The 17,922-nt window shown below is 44.9% G+C and overlaps 1 protein-coding gene across 8 annotated transcripts in view; it reads left to right on the top strand.

Moving 5' to 3' along the window:
• PLD1 (phospholipase D1) overlaps positions 1-17,922 on the top strand; it is a 90,368-nt gene that overhangs the window by 11,754 nt on the left and 60,692 nt on the right. For 5 of the 8 annotated variants that reach the window (XM_067301619.1, XM_067301621.1, XM_067301622.1 and 2 more), the window contains exon 1: positions 1,535-1,704. The exons of the other annotated variants lie outside the window; for them this stretch is intronic. The gene's annotated coding sequence lies outside the window, so the exon portion shown is untranslated. Of the gene's footprint in view, positions 1-1,534; positions 1,705-17,922 lie in introns of those variants that run through there. 8 annotated transcript variants of the gene reach the window in all.

Below are 17,922 nucleotides of genomic sequence, written 5' to 3'. Positions count from 1 at the left end.
ATGGCCTTGACGGCTCTTTGGAGTGGAAGAGGTGATGCAGCAATATGGGGTGACTTTACATATACCCCCTGTTCTTTGCTGCAAAGTTTTCCTCCCTGCTTTTCTCTATTGCTTTGTCCTCTTTTTTGATGCATAGTATTAGAAATGTCTGTGCTGTTTTTTTCCTAGCTTAATATAGAGATCACTGGTGAGCCACCTTGACTCATAGCTTTCCATAGATGCGAGTTTAGAAATGTTTGAGGTAAATACTGTGAATTGAGAGAAGACATATTGGAACTCCATTGGGAACCCAAGTGAGATTTCTGAATTTGAGATATGTCTATATTACTGTGAAGCACATCACCCTCACTGTTTTTAGTAAGCCATTGATAAACCAAGTCAGAGTAAACCCACTTTAAATGAGCTGAGCTAATGTGGCGTAGGTGTGCCTATAAACGGAGCAGATACTGGTGGCCCAGACTGACATTCTGGTACAAAATGTGGAGATGCTTTAATATTGCATTGCCAAAACGGAGAGAGAGTCCGTCTCTGACGGTAGTGACCACAGTTGGATTATATATCTCGTGTAGATTTGTGGACCACAATTCATCTCCTTGCTATATTAAAAAAAAAAAGAAAAAAAAAAAGTCTTCCTTTAAGGAAGAAAAATACCATAACAACCATATTGAAATCTTGCCACAGAGGCAGAAGTGTGAATGCTGAACTCCGTGGGAAAAAGCACCACAACGTCCCCTGTACAACTGCAGTGATGGGAGCTGTAGTACTGTAGACAGGTTTCAGGCACTTTACCAGCATGCCAACATGCAGACTATGTTTTAGCTGTTTAATGTATGGAGGATTTTTTGCTTCTCTGCTTGTCAGTTCAGTGCTTCCATAAGCACAAAAATTCTCTCTCTTGGTAAGAAATCTGCTTCTTTGCATATTAAAAAGGTCTCTGAGAGTATTGGAAGTAGCATTAAAAAATGCAGTATTTGCAGATGAGCACTACCCAGATACAAACATTATATGACTGTAACTATTAGGTTGTCCTATGCTAAAAATAACATTGCATGTATATTTAATTCATTGTTAATTTGCACTGACTGTTCATTTGTTTCCCTAAGCAAATGTAATTGTTTCTTGGCTGTGGAAGGGGAAAACTGACTTTTCCCATTTAAAGTAATTGGACTTCTATGAGAAGAGTACAAAAGGGGAGAAATTGTTTTCTCTGTGAGAGCTGCATTTGGTTTTACGAGTGTGGAGCAAATCAGTTTGAGTCCCTGTATTTGCAGTGGTGTGAAGTTGAAATAACAAAAGCAGACTTGTCCTCACTGTTAATTGCTAATTTCTTGATTTTGCTCTAAAACGAAGTGCCCACTATAAAAATGTGGGGGAAATCGTTAGTTCACCGTGTCCTTTTTTTCCACCCTTCTTGCCAGTATCCCAGTATTCTGCTTAACATACGGGGAGGGGTTTTCACTTAATTAGCAATGCTCATAGGCTGAAGTGCCCCTGTGGGTTGGGTCATACTTCATTTTGCCTTTGGGGAGCCAGCCTGAGTACTTGAACCGAAGCACTTAGCAAGACACAGCTTTTCCTGCCTGTGCAGATTGTTTCTGTGGTTGTTTTCCTCATAGTAGCAGAGTTCTGGATAGTGACTTCATAGGAAGATAGATTTCTTATTTTAAAAGCACCATGAGGCATCCACTTCCACGGGGGCAGAAGGTTAGTAAAGAACGATTTGAAGTTACTTGCTGTTTTCCAAATGTTTCGTTTTAGTGTGTTTGTTAAGCTAACATGGAGCAGCTGATTCAGTAATGCTGCCAGATCACTGGTTTTTGTCTGCAGGGGAGAGGACAGAGAAAGTGGGCAGCTGATTTTTGTAATGGTTTCAGAAAGAAAAGGGATGTTACTTAAGCATATGACATTTGATTTACTGGCTGGGCTCTTTTTGTGGTTGTGTCAAGGCTGGGAAGCAAACTTTGCTAATGGCAGATGTTTATCAGGCTTATAGTACGTACTTAGAATGGCGTACAAATTTTTCCCACTTTAAAGTCTGTAAGTTTGTATTCAGTAATGCTGATCAGCCTTATCCCATGCTGAAACTGAAAAGGGGGCTGTGAGGGTTCTGGATCTGGAAATTCGGAGATGATAGTTCTGCGTCTTGCTGTGAACTTCAGCATTTCTTGTTCACTGAATTGTATGCACCTGGTGTGTCTTCAAAGATGATGAAACTGGCATCTCTGCCCTGTCTCTTTTAGCAGCTGCCGTTTCAGAACATTGGAGAAACCTGAGAATTTCCCAACACATGCTCACATAACCAGTTCTGCTGTGCTGCAGGCTTGATTTCTTGGAGTGAAAGCCTCTTCCGCCTGTTCTTATTTTTCTTTATTTGCTGTGATGCTCTTTCTCAGTATGGGAGCCTGGTCCCTGAAAATCTTGCATTCAAAAACACTAGGTATACCTAGGTACAAACTGGGCAATTATTCGAGCTAGTGCAGTTCTATTGACTTTGGGAGTGTTTCATTTGTTTGATCAGGATTGAAATGGACTTTCTATGCAGTAATGGCAATATGTATTATATGTTCAGGTCTACATGGTCTCCAAATTCTGCCCTTAAGTGCAATGCCTCTGAAGTCGTTAGGATTACGTGGATGTTTTGCGGAGACTACTTTTCCTTATCTTTTAGTAGTTTAATTGGGTGGTTGACATTCTGTTAATTTGACGTTAGTTTTGAAGAACAAAAATAACAATGGGACGTAACAGCAAAGCTAGTGCTTACATGACCATGGGAAATAATGAACTCTGGGTTTTTTATGGCTTCATGTTTCTTAGCTGTTTGCTTTTTGCCCTTTGGGGGTGTGTGCACTCTGTTTTAAGCTTCTTTAATTGCTCAAGAATTCATGTTTTCCTCTCCATGCTGTGTCTGGTATTTGACAGTGTGAGCTCATGCTGTACATTCTCAGGTAATCGGGGAACTGAATTTCTCCCCACTGACTGTCCCTTTTCATGATGCTTACAGGAACATTAGCCTGGCGAGTATGCTCTTGGGGCCAAATCCTACCTGAATTTGCCAGAAGTTAAGAAGCTCCCAGTATAAGTATTCAGACAGAATTCTATATCTTGGGCACAAGGTCACCACTCCCCCGCTTCAGTTTGTCATCAGTCTTTAGCATATTTATTCTGAATATATGGAAAGCCTCTTCTGCTAAGGGTAAGCGTTACCTGTGAGATGCTCAGAGCTGCCCAAGATGGGACAGGATCCCTACCCGGTTCAGGGCATGCCCTGGCTGCAGTGTTGTCCCGGGGGACAGGCACAGGCGTTTGAGCACCTGTGTGGGGAAGGCGTTCATGCAGCCAGTCCCACCTGTGCAATTGCTCCAACCCTTTCCACACTTGCCTGCAGGATTAAAAGGGATGCTTGCCATGGTCATCTTTTTCGAAGACACCACAAAGCCTTTAAAATTGATTGCTTGTGGTGGGGAAGCATGCCTGGCCTTCAGTGGTGTCGTGGGGAGTAAACCACAGGAGAACCACTGGCATTTGGGTAACCTGCCTGAACTGTCACATCATCATTGCTCATCTGTGCCCAAGGCTTGAGCAGGAGGTAGAGCTGTACCTGAGCTCTGCCCTCACCTCCAGCTAGGAAAGCAAACCCTGAGCTGAAGCAGCTCCAAACCTAGGTCAAAGATTCCTGGCTGCATGGCAGCGAGGGTCAGAATTTATCAAAATCAATTTGGAAAAAAATTCTGAAAAGACCTGATGCAAAATATATGGAAATTCCCATGGACTTTAGTTCAGCCTTTGAGAATTTGGACAGAATTCATCAATAGCTATGTACTAATATTATTTGAAGTTTATCAAGAGAGGCACATATGTTTAAATTTCTGCCAGGAATGAACATTTCTGCTTGCAGAAGATCAAACGGTCTCACTGAAATACCTGTTTGCGCATTTGATTTTTGTCCAGATACTTAAGTTCCTTATTTTCAGAATCCTTAGAAATTGGTGTTGTGGCTCTGGTGTTTCTGGAAGAGACTCAACAGATTGACTTCTACTGGGGCTGTGGAGCTCCTCCTGTTTCGAGAGCTCAGGCTCCTACCGCAAACATCACCCTTGCCCTGACAAGGGGAGCAGGAAACTTCTCGGAGCAAAGGAAGAGTTTGCTGGGATCAGAACTGTGAATTCTTTACCTACTGCTTACAATTTTATATTTATGTAAGTAAGCAGTTTAATCTTGTGAAATTATTTCTTCCTGAAGCAGCCTGAAAATCACATGCCTCAACTAGAAGTTTTTACCAGTTCTCTTAATAGTAGCAGAATGAAAAGGCTTGTGTCAACCTGACATTGTTAACCAATATAATTTATGAAGTGTGCTTTAGACCTCAGGTGTGTCTGCATTAAAGAAAAGATCTTGTATTTCACAGTGCGTCTGATCTCTTCAAGCAGTGGTTTGAAAAATGTTTTCCTTGATGAAACAAGCAGATATGTGCAGTTGTTACCCTTTTATCAGTTAGTTATGAATCAAACTCACTTTCTTTTTTTAAGAGTTATTTCTTCTGTGGAAACTGATTTAAAGCAAGTTATCAAATCTTCAGGAAAAGAAATATCATGGGAATACACACACTGCCAGTATTGCCACAGTTTATTCCTGTGAAATAAAATCATGAAATAGATATCAATCATTAATGTTCATACGGGTTTCTAAATATATCTTCTTTGGTATGTCCATTAGGTAGGCATACAGAAGAACCTAATCTTCAAAAATAGCGAAAGCCCCAGAGTCTAGCAGCAACTTCATATGCTGGGTTAATAGAAGTTCTCCTGTATGCTCTTTTTTTTTCTTTTCTTTTCTTTTTTTTTTCTGCAAACAGGTGGGTTTTTTGCTTCAAAATAGCTGTTGCAATGTGACATTTAGTCTTTTAAAACACAAACAGTTTGTGAGTGGGAATGAGCGTTGTACAGTGGATCTAAATCAGTGTATAATACAACTAAGCAAGCAATATGTTTCCTTCGGGGTGTTTATTTGCTGGACTCTCTAGTGTCAGCAAGTGACTGGTCTTGGCTAATGCTTCTGTGGTGGGAGGAGGGGAAGAGTGACTACTTCACACCTTTTCCTCCTTTTGTTTTGCTGGTAATTATTTTTAACTTGCTCTCACGTGTCCTGTACTGCGGAGACTCTCCTGGAGGGACCGAAGATGATTTGGTCGTGGCCGTTTGTGAGATGAAAATTGCCGTTCGGTGGTTCTTTGTCCCCCCCCCCCCCCCCCCGCCGGCCACAAAACCTTGGCCAGCTTTTCTTTTGCCCACAGAGGTGGGGATTTTGGCCCCGATTCGGGTGCCATGGAGTCGGTGAGGAGGGGCGCGCCGGCCCTGGCCTGGCTCGCGCCCTGCTGCGAGACCCCCAGCCGGCCGAGAGAAATAACCGTCGGGCTGCGTCACGTCGGTGTCACCTTCTCCTTTTCTTATTTTTTTTATTTTTATAGAGAGACCTAACCTGCTGCTCACCTGCAGGGATTGCCAAGCCTCGGCCGGGTCCCTGCGGGCTCCTTGCACCGGGGGTGGCGGAGGAAGGCGGCGCCTGCGGCTGCTCCTTCCAGAACCTTCTCCGCGCGCTCCACTGCCCGCCTCACGCGGCGGCCGCCCGTGTGGGGAGAGGCGGTGAGCGTCCCCCTCCTGTGGGGCCGGGGGGGAGAGCAGCACCCCCGGGTGCAGGTTTAGCCGCATCCTGACCTGGCGGGCGGAGGGACCGGCGGCCCTTCGAGCGGCAGCTGGCGGCGGGGAGACGGTGTGGCGGCCGCCTCGGCCACTTCGCATGTCCTGCGTACCCGCCGCCTGCGCTCTGTTGTGGCGTTTAGCGCTTTCTAGATCATTAAAGCAGATAAACAACGCAAAACGGAGGTTGTATAATCGCGGCCCCAGCTCGGCTTTCGTTTGTCAGACAACTCGCCCACCCGCGCGTTGCTGCGAGGTGTCTGCTCGCCGGGGAAGCCATCTGGCGCCGGCGGAGCCAGGAGAGGCGTGCTGGCCACCGAGGCGTTGTGCGTGTTTCTGCTCCCACGTGGGAGAACAGAAAGCCCCAAAACAATCTGCGAACATGCAAGTGCAGCCTAGTTTTTAGGTACTTTGCTCTCTCAAAGGCAGGAGAAAAGTCTACACTCCTCCAGGAGAAGAGGAGTCTTGCCTCTGAGAGCAAAAACTTTTTTATGTGGAAACAACTCCGCCTTGTACAAGTGCGAACAGAATCCAGCGTGAGGCAAAACTTGCTAAAAAAGAGTTTAGAAAGAGGGAAAGGAATAACTAACGCGATGCCGCACTGCTGCTATTGCTGTGACAGCAAACGTACCGTGATGGGCCGTTACCGCAGTCAATGTGAAAACACAGCGCGTGGCCAGGTTTTACCGCCAAAAGGGAACGCAGGTTTTTGGTGCTGAGATAACCACCTCAGGACAGCGATCTAATCATACGAATGTGCCTACTCTGTTGCCGGGAAAGCTCAGTTTGAGAGTGGGGCTGAAGGTGGCTATTGAGGTTCACGATGTGACGCTCGGCAGCGATGTCGATAACCCAGCAGCTCGTCCCTTTGGCACGAGTTTGCCGCCCCGCGCGGTGCTGGCATCCAGATGGCCGGTCCGTAGCGGTTTTCGGAGGTGTGCAGTTCACACCTTTCTGCTTTTCTGTCAGTTGTCTCTCTGCAGCCGTTTTCCCTCGAGTTAGCCACCTTGATGTAAATTCCTAATGGAGGCCAAGCATGGCTCCTTCTTGGTCTGGGAGCACAGTGATGACTGTATTGAGTTAGGTCAAATAAAAACTGTGCTTTGCCTTTCCTAGAATTTTGCAGCACAGTAGCTGATTTGCATTAGTCACCTTAATGTGCTAATATTGTCTCTTCCTTCTCTACCCCTTCTTCTGGGCAAAGAAGGCATAGACATGAGAAATAGTCCTCTGCCCTGAGGAACTTACTGTCTAAATAGTTTTAGAGAGAAAGAATATAAGAGAAAGGCGATATGAACAGTGGTGGGGTGGATGTTTTGCATAAGAGCATCCTTACATTTCACACTCTGCGCAGGCTGGGTTTTGATATGGACAGCATCTAAAAGAGGAGTTGCAGACCTTAGAGCAAACCCGACAGCTGGAGGAGGTGAAAAACCTCTCTGCTGTTTCCACACTCACTCAACAGAAAAAGACATTTTCTCTGGAAATGGAGTCCTCCTTGCACTATATTGGCAACAGCGAATATTCATGGAAATTGAGAGTTATTCTTCTGAGTCTATTCCTCCCTTGGTAGAAGAATCGAAGTGCAATTTCCTGGATTGTGTTTTCCCAGATCAATTTGTGAGAGGACCTAAGTCCTGTCTGTTATATTTTCATTTACACTGGTGCAAAGTGAGTGTGAGTGTTTCTTGGTCAAATAAGATAAACCTGTGGATTAACCTTCTCTCATGCTTCCTCTGGCATCCCCCAGATGACTATTCCAGGTGCAGGTGAGGGATCCAGCCTGATGGTGTTCACAACCGGGAGGTTACTGGATTGCTGTTTACAGCTTGATTCCCAGCACCAAGGGAGAAGGTGGTCTGGACACAGTGGGACTGCTTTTCTCTCAGACAAGCATTACAGTCCAAAGAAACAAAAGGCAGTATCAGAAAGACAATATCCCACAGATCAGCCCCGTGACGTCCTCTGTCCAAGTCTGTGCAAGTGGGTGATTCATATGCAGTTGTTGTTTCTGGTTATCTTATGTGGGAGCTTGCTTTTTTGTGCCTCTCATGTTGAGGACCATGTGAGTGACATGCCTCAGGACTTCCCAGTACCTCTGGCTAGGTGTGTTACTAATGTATAATGGATGACACGTCGCGAAGCGGCTTCCCAGAAACTTCTCCCAGATGTCTAGCTGGCAAAATAGATGCGTCGTTTTTAATTGGAAGTGCTCGTTTCTTGCTTTTCTTGTGTCTTTAGCTCTCATCTTTGTCCTCCATCCGGAATCAAGCCCAGTCTCGGATGTGTGTGATTGGTTGTGTCCTCTTTCAAATTAGAGACACCGTGCAGCAGAAACTCTTTTCGCTGTGTTGGGCTGCCTCTTGATTAGAGCCTCTGGGGATTCCCACAGTAGAAATAAACCCACAATAGTAATTAATTGTGAAGTTCCAGCACTAAGTGACCTGTGATATTATGTCCATGATGGTACGTTGTAACTGTGCTATACAATAACTGTCTAAAGGCAACCTGTTAATTAAAAAAAAAACACTTTCAAACAATCCTTCTCTAAATGTGACACAGGAAAGGTAAAATAAATGGATGTCTTGGGCCTGTGTTGTCTCTTTTTATTCAGAGTTGAAGCAAAATGCAGTTACATGATGCCGTTGGCACTTTCTCATGAAGAATGCAAAATGTGCCTTGTTTAGTGCTTTCTTGAGTCTGCAGTGAGAAACACCCCATCAGTTTGCCAGTAAATTCAACCTCTGTATCTGTTAAGGTTAAAGGGCTGTTGAAACAATTTGGAGAGAATGGAGTGCATCATGCATTCTTTTCACGACAGAAATATTTTCGCCTCTTACCTACTTTTTTTTTAATGTCTGTTTTTGTAGTTCCTATGTTCTGACGTGTATTTTTCCATTACAGAGGTTTCCTGTAAACTCCCCCCCTCCAAAAAAAAAATCAGTGTATGAAAGTGTGGAAGTCAGGAGTTGACAAAAGGGTCCCACCCAGCTTTAGGTCTTCCCAGTAAAGAATAATAGATGAGTCATGGCCAGTTTGAAATATCTGTGGTTAGACCTGATCCCACTGAATTCTGGCAGCGATTATGGCAATTTAAGCCATTTTGTTCACTGGGAGAAAGAACCAGCAAGATGCAAACTGCTGTGTCTGAGCCCTTTCAGATTTTTTTTCTTTCCTAAGCTGTAGCTTTTCTTTCTGCCAACCAGTCTTTTTGTCTGCCGAAACCCTTCTGAGCAGTATTGCTCCAGAAAGCTGTGACAGCTGAGGAAAAGTAGTATTTAATCTTTGAAAACTGCTGTGTGTAGTTGCAGCTTTTGTGCTGTGAAGGGTTAAGTTGGTAAGCATGCAAGTCATAACCTTAATGCTCTGATTTCCTCTAGGAACTTGTGGAGAAATATATAAAGGAGTTTTCACAAATTAATAACGAGCTGCAAGGTATCTGATCTGTCCAAGCATCCTCATTGCTTGTAACTTGCTGGAGGTCTAGGTACATGTGTAGGAAAGAGAAATGAGGAGACAGCTGAAAGTGGGTTAAAGCTCAAATATGGATATCTTCATTTATTGCCTGCCATCGGCACAGTTCTGTACAGTCCTGATGGAGGAGTGTGGGTTATTTATTTATTTATTTTACGCCTTCAGGAAAGAGGATGAAAAAAATCAGAGGCCTCAGTCTTGTTCTAAGGAAGCTGTCAGAATTGTTAATGTGTATAAATGAGCTATTTTGCATAAATTTGTAGGTGTTTAGTTGTATTTAAACAAGAAACATAGCTATTCTGTTTCTGCATATTTCTTTCTAATGAGCAATTTTCTGTTGAATTTTTCTGTTTCTGATCTTAGTTCAACAGGTACCAATCTAAAGCCTAAGTGATGATTATTCCAGGTTTATTCTTGAAATCGGAGCCTAACTTCTGTAATTCTTTTTTTTTTTTCTTCCCCCCCCCCCCCGAATTAAGAATGAGCAATCACACACTTCTTGGTATAGAAAAATTAACTTTTCAGTCTAATCAATAAGTAAATTAAGTACCCTGTGTCCTGAATGCTATTCTAATCCTATGGAGGATCTGGAAATCTTCTTAGAAAGGTTTGATTACAAAGGACTTCAGGTGGCTTTGCAAGTCTTTGGGACTTCTCTTTTGCCCTCTGAATTCGGTCTTATGCTTACCTTCTGGGATTTTCCCAAGCCAACTCTGAACTCTGTTTTTCTTGTAAACTAGTTTTCAAACCTTTTGTTTCAGCTGGCTAGGGATAATGTATTGCACACAACTGTAGTAGTCTAGGGAGAGGGAAAATGCAGTTATTCATAGTCCTTTAGATCACCATTGATCCATGTGTGAAACTGTTAATGAAGCAGTAGCAGTTCTGGGTGGAAAAGGAAGGTCCAGAGTTTACATTTGGCCTTGTCGCTGATTGCTGTTCACCCTGGTTGAGATAAGCAGCTGGCTTTGAGAATGCAGAGCAGGAACAGGCATGCACCCACCTGTTGTTTCCTCTGACGCGTCTTGCTGTACCTTGAGTAAGGCACCTTACTGTAATACATGCACGTGCCGCTGGCTGTCCTGGGACTCAAAGTCCATGCCGAGGCTATTGAGCCCTGTAGCTTTAGGGAGAAATGAAAGAATGAAAGTCAGCTTAGATTGGTGACCTCAAATTATTGTGGAATTTATTAGCCCGAATGTGTGAAGCTTATTTAAAAGCATTGCTCAAAAAAGCCACTGGTGGGAATTTCAGTGTGGAAAGGCAGTAAGTTGACGCTCAGAGCTGGGAGTGCAGGAGGCGTTCCTGGGTGACACGGAGCTGCTGCGGCTGTCCCACGCTGCGGGGTTTGGGGTGCTGGGCCAGTCGCTCCAGCCTGTCCTGCTGACTTGGTGCTGGTGCTCACAGGGCTGGTCATGGAGCCTGCTTTAGGCAGGAGGGCAATGGGGCAAGAGGCCTTGGCTGAGGAGGTTGGGGAAATACAGGAGAGGTGAGGCAGAGGAGCCATGAAGGGAGAGGTGCCCTTGTCTGGGGAGTGGAAGGGCACAGTCTCCTGAAGGTGCTGTCTCTTCTCCAGGGAACTCCACTGGCAGCATAAACCTGATGTTCATGGCATACATTGGGTTTACTGTACGCAAGTAAATCCGTGTCATGCAGCACGTGCAACAAACAGCTTTGCGGACGTTAATTTTTAAGTATGTGATGTGGCAAGGTTGATTCATGCTGCCTGGAAGCATTTGATACCGCCGTGTACTTGTTCTGCATGAGCCTCTTGGGACTGTCCCAAACAGTATGTCGCAGCTGTAGGTGCTGTGAATGGATCCCAACCGCGCTGTCAGGTGCTTGGGGACTTTCTCGAAGAAGGACAAAAGCAGCAACAAATGCCGTGATGGACAAAACGGGGTGGGTGGTAACCGTGTGGTGGTTGTCCCTGAAGCTGGGAGCTGCCGTGGTTGCCAGCAGTACCCCAGCCTGGCAGCGCAGCGCTGGGATGCGCTCCTGGGAGCTGAGCTTGTTCATTAACTCATTAGGCAGAGAAGGGAGCTGAACTTGGCTGCTTGTATGGGAAGCACTCCAAAACCTGCATTTGCTGCAGTGGTATCTTTCTTCTCCATCTTGGCCTTCTGTGCATTTATGCTGCTCATGCTGACTTTTTTTTCCAATGAAAATTATTTGAGGAATTTAATTAAAAATGAAAAAAATTTAAGACAACAGAAACTGCATTGTTTTTAAAGTAATAATCTATTAGTAAAAAACACATGGTCTTGATCTCCTGCTGCTACTTGTTTCTGTGATGGCCACAGAAATTTCTCATCTTTTTACTTTGAGCAAATTATTTAAGGGTTTAAAAAAAAAGTTTGTTCCTTCATGTATTTGTGTGATTGTGATTTTTAACAGCAGTATGGGAAAAGAGGAATAATGTCCCCACTTAATGGAAACTTGACAGTAACCAGAACAGTTGGAGCTAAAAGTGAATAATGCAGCCAGACAGAGGACTGTAACCTCTTAACAGTGTACCTGTGTTGTCTGCCTTTATATAGAGAAACAGCTGCTGAGAGCGAGCAAGCAAGCATCTGTGTAGGGAGGTAGGAATGAGCAGGCAGAGTTGGGAAATGATGGCTGAGATATCCTGTTGCGTTAGCCTGTGTATAAATCACACCGAGGCGTGAGGGTTGCAGGAAACTGTATGATGCCTAGTCCTAGATTCTGCCCCAAGCACAGGCTGACACAGCCTTTCTGAAGTCCACAGCGTTGCCTGCTGTTATGCTTGGGTTTAGCTTGGCCTGTGAGAGTTATGCAGTTCTGCGAATGTTCTCATTTATCAGCTGTGACCTAAACCCATCTAATGCAGTTGGTTTAAAGTGCCAGATTGCATTCCAGTGCTCTTGCTCAGCCCATAGTTAGTGAAATTCCGTGCAGAAATATGATTTGGCAGGTGGTGATCTCTGGGAGCACACATGGCATATAGATATCCCAGAATAGCATTGAGTGATGTACAGTACATCAGCCATGTAGACATATACATCTAGATAATGAAAATATGTCCTGTATTTACATGACATGTTCAACTATATATGAGTGGCAGAAGTCCTTATAGTTCTAAATGCAGTGTGGTGGTCTTTGCCACCTCTGATTAGTGTGCTGATAACCTCTTCAAGAGTCCTTTGTGTTATCGTATTGCCCCTGCAAACTCTTCAGTTTCAGGATTTCTCTAAAACTTTTATGGTTTCTGGCCTCATGGCAAGAGCTGTGTGTCTGTCACCACTCTGAGGTGCTACATCTTTTGGTCTTCCTGCTGTTTTCGCTCTCTGAAGCAGATACTTTTTCTAGCTCCTCTTTTCCCTCAGCCCTTTCCCATGCCATTGCAGCCCCCCTACCTCTGGGCCCTCCCTGCCTCGTGCTTTTTGCAGCCCTCTTCCCTAAGCCCTGCGCTCTCCCCTCTCTCCACTGCTTCCATTGGTGCTTTCCCCTATGACAGGTTCTCTTTCCTTTCCACTGCTCTCCTCTACCAGGTAGAAAGAGTTAAATAAGTAATTTATGTCAGTAGGGTTTTTTCCATTATTTTTAAGGACTATTGAAGGTTTTGCTAAAGCTGCGGTGGTATTGATATGCAAGGTATGGTCAACCAGTTTTTTTGCCTGCCTATAGCTACGTATACCCACCCTAGGATTCCAAAATGTGGCTTAAGATATGCATGTGAAGGATGAGTGTTAGTCACTGATAAGCACCTAGTGATCAGCTTCCAGTGCGAGGCCTGCCTGGGCTGCATGCCTTGTGCTGGGAACGCCGAGCGGAGGCCCGTTTTCCTGGGCTGCAGTGCATGGCTCCGGAGCCAGTTTGGCAAGCTCTGAGAGCAGATGGGAAGGGAGTAGTTTGTTCTCCTGGATGTAATCAGAGGTGAAGCCACACCGGGGAAGGCTGGCTGAGCTGTGCTCGTCTTTTGGCTAAAGCAATAACCCAAATGCAAACTCTGTTGCTCAGAGCATCCTTAGAGATTATGAAACTCGCTAAAGGTTGTAGGTTCACAGACCAATCAATGCTTAATTTTCCTCTTAGATATGTTTTCAGACCATCTGAGCTGTAGGCTCAGTTTCCCAGGCAAGCCGGGCACAGTGAGTGAAGGAGGTGTCGCCTGACATCAGCTCTTCAGTTGCAAATGGTAGGCTTAAGGACATAACTTCATACCTGTTCGGTAGTTCAGGGCCCGATTCTGGTCTAACATCAGTGGAAAAATGGAGTAATGATTTCAAGCAGGGCACTAATAGCAGCCCAAGCAACACCATCACATCGTCCTGTGACATCAGAAGTTGATGCTCTTTCGTAAACATTTAAGATTTCTTTTCATGTCAGTGTTTTGTAAAGGAAATAAAATGCGTCCTTGGGAAGGGCCTGACGCTTAGGCTTATTCTGGGTGTGGGAAAAAATGCAGCATAGAGGGTTTTTCTGACTGCAGGGGTAGGCTAGTCACCTCGTGTAATGATACTGTTGCCTGCCATGATGACCAGTGCCTTACCTCATTGTTTCTCTTGACTTATCTATTTTTCTGTAGTCTTTATTACAAACAGCGTGGGACAGACTCTTTCAGTTTGTCCTGTTTGTACGGGACCCAGTACAGCAGCAGAAAGGGCTCTCGGACCCTGCTGCAGTACAGATAATACAGGAGGGATTTCTGTAGATTTACCTGTTACTTAACAGGAAAATCCAGTCTCTAAACATGCTGTCCACTCCTGCAAATAGGCTGTCCAGATCCTGGTGACTTAGCTTTTCCTTCCGGAAATCTAGCACGCTCGTGGCTTAACAGTAAGTCTCAAGCACAACTATTAGGTATCAATAGTGCAGAACCAAAAGACTCTGTTGCAGTCATTAAAGCAGAAAACACTAATTGCGTCCTGCTTTTAGAGGTATTACTGTCAAATGTAAGAACATTCTGACAATAATTGTACTGGAAGCAGCGTGTAAAATACTTTTTGTCATGATTGGGCCAAAGATGAAAGGTTTAGATGGGGGCCACCTCTGAACATCATGTTTATTGTTGTTTTGGGTTCATATTTCAGTTCTTCTCCAACTCTAGGAGATCTTTCCAGGATGGCAGCAATATCTTATTTCCTATTCAAGGGTAGCTTTTTTTTTTATTATTATTATTATTATTATTTTTAGATACCCTAACCCTACTGCTGTGTCCTTGTAGTTCGAGCACCCAGAAGGGCTGATTTTCAGGAGATTGTCTCCATGTGCTATGCTGACTGCTTGCTCATCCAGCTGTCTTCTGCGTACTGAAGTTAAAAGTAGGGTTAAGTCATTGTTGAGCATTGTTGAAAATCCCTGGCTTTTAATTCCCTACTTAGGGAATGTAGCAAATACTACCTGTCATCTGCAAGAGCCCTTGCTTTTTAATAAATGTGAGGGTATACTGAAAAATAAGGTCAGAGCCCGTCCTTGTTTTGCTCCGTACCCGTATGTGGTTTTTCTGTGGGGCGAGTTACAGGTCCGGGCTGCCATGAGCATGCCAGACCCGTAGCAGGCGGGCACGGGACTCCGAGCCTGGTGACAGCCCCACGCTCTCCGAGGAGGTCCGACACCTGCTGAAGAATTTGGAAGGAAGCCGTGTGTTGTCGTGCCAGGACATAAATCCGGGTTGGTGACAAGCCTTGCTCCTACTGTGAGATGCAGATAACTCCTCAAAAGGGATCCCTGTGAGCTGAGGGTATTTCTCCATACAGGAGTGGTCCACAGCTAATTCTAAGATTAAAGTATGCAAAATCGGGAAATACGTGTGTGGAACAGCTTCATCAGCAGGCAGGGCAAATAATTGCTGAGAGCACTGTGCACGGGATTTCCTTGGCATCTCATCTTGGCTCTCAGTGGCCTTTATGGAGTCCAGGCTCCTAGCAGCAGGAGTAGAAGAAAAAAGGGAATTCATGGCTCAAGTCTTTTTTTCCCCTTCTCATTGCCCTGTTTTAGCTTGAGCTGGAGCCCAGTCTGTTTTGCACAGAGTGCTGCAAGTGAGGCACTCGTTGTGCCTGTAGGGCACAACCAAATAGGGGAGTGGAGGTCGCTTTTAATGGCCTTTGTGCAAAGGTCATTTCACTGAGAGAGATGTCGTGAGAACTGAAATAAGAGTAATTTTCAGGGATTATAGGAATGTTTGTCTTGGTGGAAATGGGAGTTTATGCCTAGCATCAAACCCTGGGAGACATTAGCAGGAAATGTTTGGTTTCTACTGGCCTTGCTTTCTGTTCCCTCCTTCCCAAATGCAGGCTTTCTCATTTTCATAGCTCCGCGTGGTGCTTGCCAGCATCATAACTTCATTAAGAAGCAATGATTATCTGAGCTTGTTACAGATCTGCCAACGTGATATGTGTAAAAGAATAAACTTGAGCTGAGCAAATTTTAGGTGGTCTATGCTGCTACCGGCTACATGCATCTTGAAATTGGGACTTGCAGGCCTTCAAAATACAGAAGTGTTTCAACATAATGAGTATTTATTAAAATAGGTGGGTGTTTTAATCTTCTGATTGCCATACCTTTAAAGACATACTTTTGTTTTCCTGTGCAATGATTAGAATTACACTGTTATTTCTTTAGTGACAACTGAGATTCTCATATGAACATCTAAGTAATAACTTGGAGTTAAAAAAAAACAAATAGTAATTATAAAAAAAAGGTATCAGACTTGAAAAGTTGCAAAATTGATGGTACTTACCTTGGGATTTCCCAACACGTTCAAAAGGGCTTGGGGATTAATATAATTAATTTTTGTTTTATAGTCACTTTTTCTGTAGTTGAAGCCCTGATTGCCAGTGTAGTCACTATTGGCAATGTCTGTTTTACTAGTCAAGGGAGGTTTGGGACTTGTGTGCTGTGGTGACAGTCGGGCAAAGGGGGGCAGAGAGTCTATGTTATGAAGAAAGAAGAATTCAGCAAAAAGCTAGGCTGGCGCAAGGGGGTGTCAGCAGTGTTCATGTTTTCTTAGTATGTTTCTTTTTCCCTTCTTTTTCAGGTTTTCGCCATCTCCTTTTTTCCTTATTTGTTCAGTCTTCCCAAAGTTTTGCTTTACTCTGTGTGTGTTTTTTGGTGTTATTTTTTTCCCCCTGTTTCTTTTGCCCTGGCAGAATTTGAGCCTGGTAATACCAGAGCATCAGTTTCACTCTGAATATTTGGGTGGCGTCATGCCCTCATGCCGGTTCCTGGTTCCTGAGGAGGCGTTTTGCCTGCTCGCTGTGCTGGGGGGTTCAGGAGGGTAACTGAGGCGTTGTTTCTTCGCCCCTGCCCAGGGAAGATCGATTACACCACTCTGAGTCCTGGCACAGGCTGGTACAGCCTAGTCTTACAGACCTTTAAACCCTGGAGACTCGGCAACCTCTCCACCTCAAACAGTCCGGTGCTGCACTCTCTCTCTGTCATTAAAAAGGTTGTTTTTTTTCCCTAGTATTTTTTTTTTTAACTTTAAGAATTTTCTGTCCTGGATTGCAGCAGTCAAATACCGAAGCGAAGCCCTTAGTTCTTGGTGAATTTCATCCCATTTTCCCGGCTAGTTTCTGCAATTTGCCAGGGTTGTTTGACTTTTCTCTCTGTCCTTCACATAACCGCGGTGCCTCCACAGCGGGCATATCAGCAGACTTTAAAAGCGCACTCTCTTGTCCGTCAATTGTGTCATTAGTGCAAATAGTGAGTGGCCCCGGATAGTCAGGGCCTGTGTCTAGGTCTGGATGTAGCCCGTCTCTTTTGACATTGAGTCATGGATAACTGCTCTTGCAGTGCGTTTCTTTGCAGCCGGCGTTGCGCCCAGCCCGCTCGGATTAACCCGGGGCGCATTCCTTCGCTCGCTTGCAGGAGCGTAAAAAGCAACAGCAGCGCAGGCGCTAGCAAGAGGTTAAATAGCTCCTGCTGAGCAGAGCCTTATAAAAATTCGCAGAGGTGCTAATGAGGCCGTGGATTTCAGTGGGGCCCAGTTTTCCACCTCCCTTCCCAACTGGCCTGCGGGAGAGGTGATTTGCACCCCTCCGCGCCTGTGTCGTGGGCTTCGCTGGCCCGACTGTGCCTTGCAGCTCTCCAGCAGCCCGCTGTGACGGCGGGAGCTCGGCCGATGCCCTCGTTCACCGGCTTTAGCCCAGTCCTTAGGCAAGTCGCGTTTTTCTCTCTCCAGCCTGTAATCTAGATGGGGGAACGCTGCTGCTGGGGCTGACTCAGGTCCAACTGCATGTAGACTCTGCTTTCTTCTAGGACTTGTCTGTATCAGGGAAAAAAAGCTTTAGCTTAAAAAGACAAAACAAAATCCTGAGTTATGCAGCTCTTCTGTCGTCCTCAGCAAATAATCATTACATGCGCTAGTTAATTGTTTACTCATTAACTCACGATGTCGATGAATCAAACAAGCAGAACCCGGTTGTCCCTGGCACCGCGCGGGGCGAAGGAGAAGGGAGGATGCACATCCTTTCCTCGTTGGCTCCTGCCTGCGTGCGCTTCCTCCAACGGTATCTACGTGGTATTTGTCTGCTTGTTTTCCTCATCACCTGTGATTGCCAGCGTGCCAAGCATGAATTCAAAATGTGTTCAGGCCTGTCTTCTCTTTGATCGAGCAAACCTCTTCGTTTGGGAAGTGCGTTGTATTTCCTCGAAGCATGAGCATCTCTCCAGACAGAAGAAAACTATGATTGATGTGAACACAGGCAAAAGAGATGAAGCAATATATGGCTTTATTTCCTTTAGTAGCCTCTAATGCTACAAGCGCAGATGTCCCAAAACATTCTTTGCG

This window comes from Apteryx mantelli, chromosome 9 (genome assembly GCF_036417845.1).
Source record: "Apteryx mantelli isolate bAptMan1 chromosome 9, bAptMan1.hap1, whole genome shotgun sequence".
In the NCBI taxonomy this organism is placed as follows: domain Eukaryota; kingdom Metazoa; phylum Chordata; class Aves; order Apterygiformes; family Apterygidae; genus Apteryx; species Apteryx mantelli.
Note: the sequence above shows the minus strand (reverse complement) of the source record. Positions and strands in the feature narration are given on the sequence as shown.